This window comes from Lissotriton vulgaris, chromosome 6 (assembly GCF_964263255.1).
Source record: "Lissotriton vulgaris chromosome 6, aLisVul1.2, whole genome shotgun sequence".
NCBI classification, from domain to species: domain Eukaryota; kingdom Metazoa; phylum Chordata; class Amphibia; order Caudata; family Salamandridae; genus Lissotriton; species Lissotriton vulgaris.
In genome coordinates this window covers 133,630,204-133,636,690 of record NC_141694.1, presented here as the reverse complement: position 1 = coordinate 133,636,690, position 6,487 = coordinate 133,630,204, and positions in this window count along the sequence as shown.

Below are 6,487 nucleotides of genomic sequence, written 5' to 3'. Positions count from 1 at the left end.
CACATATTGAGGGATGGGGTGTACGCCTCACTTGTTGAAGATTCAAGTCTATTTCCCACTCATGGAAATCCTAGTTCAGCTTGTTTAAGGCATTATTATTTAAGATTTGTATGCCCAGCTACTCCGATTGGTTGCAAGGCACCAAGCAGGGCAGGCAAGAAAGAAAGGCGTACGTGAGAAGGCTAATTTAAAAACAGCCAGGTTTTCAAACCCTTGTAGAAAGCGAGAAAAGTGGTCTCCGCTCGCAAGGAGGCTGGTAAGGAATTCCATAAGGTCAGTCCCAGGTATGCCAAGGACAGGTCACAGGCCTCTTATACGGGTGCGTCTGATTTTAGAAACAACAAATCGGATATGCTGAGTGGAGCCAGAGAACGAGACGGATAGTAATCAGAACCTACATGTATTTAGGGGCCGAGGCTGTTTTGATTCTAAACATACATCACAGGGCCTTAACTTCCACCAGATTTGACACCGTCAACCAGGGTATGTCTCGTGTACACCCCTAGACAGAGGAAAACTTAGGCAGATGAAAAAAGGTCTTGCTACAGTGTTTTGCACCAGCTGCAGCCTCTGAATGGTCATCTTATCAGCTCCCAGATAGTGGACATTTCCATAATCCAGACTTAAAATAACAACGGCCTGAACCACAGCTCTCTGAGCTGAGAGAGGAATCAGCCATAGAATCTTCTTTAACCATCGCAGGACTGCAAAACAAGTGGATGATATCTTGGCCACTTAATTTCATCGATAAATGTTCATCTACAATGAAACCCAGGTTCTGAACATTGCTCACTGCGTGGGCAGAGCTCCCAATTCAGAGGGCTAGTTTTGTGGTCCCCAGAGGTCATGTATTTTGCCTAATATCATAACTTCAGTCTTGTCGCCATTTCATTTGAGCAAATTATTTTGCTTCCAGAGAGCAACTTTGCTCAATCCTAGGTTAAGGTCAAAGGGCTTCTGTCCTTGTGACGAGGACAGGAAAAAAAATATTTGTGTATCGTCAGAGTAAAAGAAAAGGGATAGTCCTGCATTTCTGACAACCTTTGCTGAAGGGGGGACATATATATTGAATAACAGCGGACTCAACACCAAGCCCTGTGGGACACCGTGGGGAGATGCATGAGAGTTGGAGGAGGCAGTCGCTGAGAAGAGCTGGAAGGTATGGTCCTTGAGAAATGAATGAAGCCATTCCAAAGCCATTCTGTCCAAGCCCTGTGACTGTAGGGCTCTCACCTGCGTATGATGGGGGTCTATGTCGAATGCGGCACTGAGATACAATAGAACGATTGCCGCAGTTCCGCCTTCACCTAGACGGTGCCTTAGCATTTCAGTCACCCCCAACAGCATGGATTCAGTGGAGAAACCAGCTCTTAAACTCGATTGGGAGGTGTGAAGAAAGTTCAGGGATTCAACAAAGGAGGCCAGCTGACCATGATCTTGCTGCTCCAGAATTTTAGGGAAGGTGGGAAGCAACGAGATAAGGTGAAAGTTAGATGGAATGGAACGGTCAGAATTGGCATTCTTTAAGAGAGGGAGGACCATAGCATGTTTCCATATGTGGGGAACTAGCCCGTCCTTTAAGGAGGCATTAAAAAGCTTGATAATAGAATGGAGGGGTCCAGCTGCCCCAACACGTGTGGGGATAGGGGATCAAGTAGGGAGCCAGATTTAATATTGAAGTGGTGGTGATTGAAGGAGGTAGGGTCCATGGGGCCCCAAGTATCCAGTTAAAAGAGAAATATAGTATTACTTATGGGATCCGATGCAGCGGGTCCCCTCTTACATTGAATGTGTCCGCTACCTACGGCACAGTATCATGTGGGTTTTTGCTTCGCAGCACCGTATGTATATTTTCAACTTTGTCAATGAAGAATAGAGCAAGTTTCTTTACATTGACTATGGGAGAGGGCAGGAGACTGTCAGTTTCTCAGTGCCAGATAGTTCCTTTACTACGTTGAAAAGGGTTTTAGTGCAGTTTTGCAACTGTAGGATTTTTTGTAAGAAAAACTCTGCTCGGGCCGCTTTGCATAGACTGTGGTATGCACTTAAGGCCTTTTTATATCGTTTAAGTATCTTCATTATAGTGTTTCCTCCAACAGCTTTCCAATGTTTTGCACTTGGCCTTTTTACCTTTTAGTCTATAAGTGAACCAGGGAGCTTGGGGCAGGTGTCTGTTTGAGCATTTAATAGAAAGAGGGAGGCATGAATCTACTGCTTCCATAAACCAGTTATGGATACGCTTGTGGTCTCTTATGGAGGTCTGTTTGAGATGAGGTCTACTGTTGACCAAAATCTTATTAAATGTTGGAACATTGAGCTTAGCCCAACTTCTAGATTTTCGTTTCGACGCCATACAAAGCGGCATACGTGAAGAGACCACTTTCAGCGTAAAAAGGATCAGCGTAGTGATCAGACCAGGATAGTCGAAGAGGAGGGAGACTGCTAAGGTCAGACAGATTAAGAGTCCAGCAAATGTCCAGCTACATGGGTGGGGTTGAAGTTACACAGTTGCAAATTCATCACCCCAAGTCAGACGTTCACTAGGTGCTTTTAGTTTAATTGGAATAGTCTTAATGAAGGTTAAGATCACCCTGAATTGTGAAGTTTGCAGCCTTTAAAATGTAAGGGGCTGCTAGGTCTGGAAAAGAGTGTGCCCACTTTCCGGCTGGGCCAGGGGGACGATATAGCAATATGCCAGAAAATGTAAATTTGGGCGTGAGCGCGATTCTGAAGAGTAAGTTTTCGCAGTCCAGAGCAGTGAAATCTTCTGTTTTGCACCCAAATTTTGTTTTGTAAATAATTGCCTCACCTCCACCTATTTTATGTTGCCTATCTTTTCTAATCATAGAATAGGGAGGGCAGCTACTACATCAGGGCCTCATGTAGCCATGTCTGTGTTAAAGAAACCGCAAACCCCATTGCTTTTTTTGTCTATTAGGAAATTCAAGATATGAGCTTGGTGTTTGGGAAGGGAGAAACGCTTAATATTAAAAAATACAAACCCAGTGTGACCTGAGCGTGGACAATGGCGTATACTCTTATTATGGCCTTCAACTAGGTAGAAGTAAACTCCATTTGGTACATTTTGAAGCCTTCTGTTGTGCTCATTTTGTCTAATAGAGGAGATAAGGCTAAACTCGCAGTGCTGACAATCAAAAGGGCGCTCCCCAATCCGAAGAGTGCTACATTAGCGTCAGAAATTCCTGTGCAGAATAAATTTGTCTATTCATTGCGGAAGGACCAGGGGTTGTGGCCCCTGGCCGGGAGGGTGCGTACATGCTTGCATTCGGCACGCCATCAGCCATTATATGAAGGGACGTAGCGTAGAGGATAGAGCACGAACTCCTGGAAGGGTGCGTCACCCACAAAATGGCCACATCATTCCAGGAAGAGCCGTAGCGCCATATTGGAGTATGTACACTCCCCCAAGGTCCGACTGGGACGGAGTAAAAGAATCAAGAAAAGTTAATAACCTACCCAGGCAGGTAAGATTACCAAATAAAAAAATCAACACATCAAATTCAGATTCAATTTCATGCAGAAAAACCCAGTAGTTCAGGAAGGTTAGGAGTGTGCCTACCAGGTGCTACGTGTCCACTCCCCAGTCATTTTATGTAGGCCCTTAGCGTGGAGGCTAGAGCGTAAACTCCTGGAAGGGTGCTGCATCCTCAAAATGGCTGCCTCATTACAGGAAGAGCCATAGAGCGCTAATGGAGTATGTACACTTTCCCTGGTTCCGAATGGGAGCGAGTAAAAGAATCAAGAAAGGTTACCAAAAACCTAGCCAAGCAGGTAAGATTACAAAATTAAAAACCAACACATCGAATTCAGATTCAGTTTCATGCAGAAAAACACAGTAGTTCAGGAAGGTTAGGAGTGTGCCTACCAGGTGCTACGTGTCCACTCCCCAGTCATTTTATGTAGGCCCTTAGCGTGGAGGCTAGAGCGTAAACTCCTGGAAGGGTGCTGCATCCTCAAAATGGCTGCCTCATTACAGGAAGAGCCATAGAGCGCTAATGGAGTATGTACACTTTCCCTGGTTCCGACCTGGAGCGAGTAAAAGAATCAAGAAAGGTTACCAAAAACCTAGCCAAGCAGGTAAGATTACAAAATTAAAAACCAACACATCGAATTCAGATTCAGTTTCATGCAGAAAAACACAGTAGTTCAGGAAGGTTAGGAGCGAGCCTACCAGGCCCAACCATCATGTTCTGTAGGCCACAAATATGCTTCATCATCAACTCAGCACTGCCAAGATAAACCTAATTCCAAAGAGTTTGAGCCTCTTGGGATTGTACTGGTGGATTATTTGTTCTACCTTTGTTTTTAAATATGAAGCTATATCATCTGTTGTATCTTGTGAGACTGGCGATCCTGGGTCGAATTGCTTCAAGACCCTATGTTACCATGCTTAACCTCAAGATGTTGATTTGAAGGTGTACCTCTTTTGCTAACCAAAGTCTGCTGGTGGAAAGGCCTTGACGCAGAGATCCCAGACACAGATAAGTGCATCTTAAGTAAGATGGTACTGAGCATTTTTCAAATATGTCAGGACCCTGAGATACTGAGCAGATTGCTCCACCGCATCACACGTTTGGCCTTGGTCATCAGTCACAAAATGTTGTCCCATCAGCCGGTAACCTGCTTCCAATGGAGATGCAATTGATGTTAGATTGGATACGTTCATATGCAGCACAAATTCCCAAACAAAAATCTATGCAACAGCAACTCTAATCTTCTAAATTGCATTGCATTGGCATGCAATCCTTGGGACCTCTTATCTGTTTAATTACCAGTTCATTAGACTACCTTTAAATTTTTTGAGGATGACAATTTAGGTAAGGCAACATTCACAGAATGCTCCAGTATAAATAAGGATGTAATCAGAAGGGGGGAGCTAGAGGGCGTACAAGCTGAAGGGTCGCACTCATGTAAGGCTCCTGCTGCCCGGATGGAAAATCCTTAAATTATCCTGCACAACCGGGGCAATACGTGGCGAGATGGGGGCCGTAGTAGATCGCACTGCCTGCAAGCATCAGTGGAATTCCTGGGTGATCGGGCCTTGCACATGCCAGCGCTGAATCGAGGAAGATCTGACAGGCGATACGGCCGGAGGCGACAGGAGCAGCATCTGCGGCAGCAGCAACCAGGAAAGGCCGCAGCTTAACACGAGGCCCTAGGCCGCGCCCCGGAGAGGAGCCAGGTGCGAACCTGCCGACTCCCGTGGACTCCGGGAGAACGGAGCTGAGCTAACTGCGGTTGCCAGACTGAACGGAGAGAGGAGCTCGGCCCCACTGAGGTGCACGGCGGGGGACTCTCGCACGGGTGGAGGTCAGATCCAGAGAGGGTACGCACTGTTGGAGGACCGGCCGGGCTGCTCCAGTATTGTGACCCGCCTGCCCCTTGTAGAGGCACTGTGATTTCCTTGTACGGCCAGGCACTGGGGCACTACGAGGAAGGTAGGAGCGAGAGATCTGGCCTCCGCGGTGTGCTGGAATAATTGGATGTGGCAAAGCAGGCCTGGCACTATACACGAGACAGGCAGCTCTTGTGAGGCGACTTGCGGACTGCAATGTAGTGGGCCTCGGCGCTGGACATTATTCTTGCGCATGCTGCACAGTAGTGGCTATAAGCACCCCGATGAGAGCACCTGAGAGGTCTGGGACGGCGTGACAGTAGTGAAGAGCATAGAGGCCTCCCTGGTCTCTTCTTTTAACTCTGGTTCTGGCTGGTGATGTCAGACTAGGCGCCAGATACACTGCTACTGTTGGGCAGGTACACCAGCACGGTACATCTTGGCAGCAGAGGATACAGAGAGGAGCCCGGGGACTCAGAGGCCAGGCGGTTTTGAGAACACCTCGGAGCTAGAGGTGTTGTTAACACTGGTGCAGTGCAAGACGGTGGCATTGCACTACAGATCCTGAGGACGACCTGCACTGGTGAGTCGGCGGTGCACCCAGAGATCCCTCCGTCTGCGGCACCATGGGCAAACCGGACACTCGGCAGCCTAAACTCACTTTTGACGCAGCCAAAAAATCGACCAGGCCTAACTCGGAAGACGGCAAGGCGAGTAAGGCGGATATGCCAGGCGGCGGTGCACCATCCAAGGAAATGGATATGCAGCAGATACTCCAGGAGATGCGGCAAGGGTTAGCTACGGTGGTCAATAAGGTAGACCGGATGTCATCTAGGATGGACGCCATAGCACACAAATTGGACGTGCATTAAGGGCGCATTAAAGACACTGAGAGGCGCATCTCGGAGAATGACGATACCACTGCTGGCCACACGACGCAGCTACCCAGAATGGATAAGCTCCTATGAGTGATTGCAGCGAAGAATGAGGATTTGGAGGCCCGCAGTAGGCGCAATAATATTCGCGTAACTGGTGTGCCGGAGTCCACGAACACTGGGCGAATGCAGGAATACGTGGAGAAGCTGCTCTTGGCCGCAATCGGCTCTGATGCCTTCTCCACGCAATTTATTG